This window comes from Mandrillus leucophaeus, unplaced genomic scaffold (assembly GCF_000951045.1).
Source record: "Mandrillus leucophaeus isolate KB7577 unplaced genomic scaffold, Mleu.le_1.0 Scaffold160, whole genome shotgun sequence".
Lineage (NCBI taxonomy): Eukaryota > Metazoa > Chordata > Mammalia > Primates > Cercopithecidae > Mandrillus > Mandrillus leucophaeus.
Window position 1 is genome coordinate 1,360,860 of NW_012101588.1, and position 2,167 is coordinate 1,363,026.

Consider the following 2,167-nt stretch of genomic DNA (forward strand, 5'->3'; position numbering starts at 1 on the left):
AGGTATGAGCCACTACGCCTGGCTGAGACCAGACACATTTAAGCATTACTTTCAAAATGGACTCAGAGAGATATCTGTTCTTCATTTAGTACTTGGAGACTAAGTCTTCTTATCCATGCCATCAAAAAAAATGGGAGTTGGAAAACATGCCACACATGTTAACAACGCATTTTAACTTAAAACATGTAAATACAATCAGATGAAGAACCAGAAAATTATTGGAGCTACTGCATCACCATACTAGTAATGTGTTGTCTCTAATTTCCATCAGTTCTCTGAAGTGGAGTGGAACTTAGACACCTGCAAACCAATCTGATCCCTTAAATGTTTAATAATTGACCCACTCTTAAATATTTGTTTTGTCCACATCTAACTGAACAGTGATCGTTTTTAGTGGCTCGCCTCTAGTGTACCATCATATAGCTGTCTAGTTCCCTCAAACTAAATATCTTTAGCATGAAAATGAAGTCTTATGCGATTTTATCTAATTTCTCACCAAAGGGTAAATGCAGACGTAAGCTGGCACTAGAGGAGGGTGATGCGGCCCGGATGGATAGAGTCCTGGGAGTTGCCTGGATGGGACACTGGTTCCCAGAAATACTCTGATATCAATACTGTTCTCAGTGGACCACGATCTGGCATGGGTGGTATGCGAGGCCATTCCTCCTGTGTACCTATTTTGGCTCCTCCGAGTAGATGTACAGTGTGGGGTGGTTGTGCTGGCCCAGAGATTCAGCCAGCCAAGATCCTATGCTTTGTCACGGCCCTCAGTGGTCTGGGCCACTCTTTAGTAGCTTGAGTAGCTCTTGAGAGTCATTCTTGGAACTGTGCACCTGAAATCAGTCTTACTCTATGACAAATCCTGGGATATGAACTAGAAGTTGGCAGTTTAATAATGACAGATCCCACCCCTTACATAAAATGCAGTGACCATGGTTTTTCTTTTTTTTTTTTTTTTTTCCGTGGAGTAGTAATGGGGAAGAGGTGGTGTTCATTTCCATAAAGGAAGCAGGATGTTGCAGGAAGTCCTCATGAAGGGATCTTATGGAGGGCTCTGCCAGACTCTCAATATGGGACAACCCTTCTCTTTTGGCCTCCTGGGTCCCCAGCAAGTCTGAGTCTTTCACTAGACTAGGTTGGGAAGACTCAGCTGGGCCACTGTGAAGGGAAACTCCAGGAAACTGGGTCTTCACTGAGGCTACCAAGCAAATGTGATCTAAGGGGCAGATGGACCAAGGTCAGGGCAGAGAAGCAGTATCAAGCTTCAGGTCCAAGAGTGATGACCAGAGTCATGTGTAAGAGATGGGACAACAGGCCAATCGGGAGTTGGGGAGACGGGGATAAGTTGGGAAGTTGCATAGGGACAGAAGGAGGAGGAAAGTTTCAAACATTGGGCTCCAATTAGATAAGGCTGGGCCCAATTATTTTGGGTTTGAGGAATGTGGGAGAGGGAGTGGCAGCTGTTTAAAGGCACAGAGTTACACAGGTTTAACAGCAATACACTTGACCCTTGAACAACATGGGTTTGAACTGCATGGGTCCACTTCTATGTAGATTTTCTTCTGCCTTGGCCCCCGCCCCGCCGAGACAGCAAGATCATCCTCTCCTCTTCCTCAGCCTACTCACCATAAAGATGAGGAGGATGAAGACCTTTATGATGATCCACTTGCACTTAATGAATAGTAAATATAACTTCCTTGATTTTCTTATTAACATTTTTCTTTTCTCTAGCTTACTTTACTGTAAGAACACAATATACATACAAAATATGTGCTAATCAACTTTGTTATTGTCCTCTCTGTGATGTATAATCTTTATGTTACTGCCAGTCAACAGCAGGCTATTAGTGGTTAAGTTTTTGGGGAGTCAAAAGTTATAGTCAGATTTCTTTTCTTGTTTTTTCTTCTAAATTTTTTATTGGATTTTTTTTTTTTTCTTTTCTGAGACAAAGTCTCACTCTGTTGCCCAGGCGGGAGTGCAGTGGGTGCAGTGGCGTGATCTCAGCTCACTGCAACCTTTGCCTCCCAGGCTCAAGCGGTTCTCTTGCCTCAGTCTCCTGAGTAACTGGGACTGCAGGTGCTTGCCACCATGCCCAGCTAATTTTTGTTTGTTTGTTTTGAGAAGGAGTCTCGCTCTGTTGCCCAGACTGGTGTGCAGAGTGCAGTGG

At 43.9% G+C, this 2,167-nt stretch overlaps 1 pseudogene; it reads left to right on the forward strand.

Annotated features, from left to right (window-relative positions):
• The window catches only part of LOC105536574, an 11,937-nt pseudogene extending 11,146 nt beyond the window's left edge, over positions 1-791 (forward strand).
• Positions 792-2,167: the final 1,376 nt, after the last annotated feature.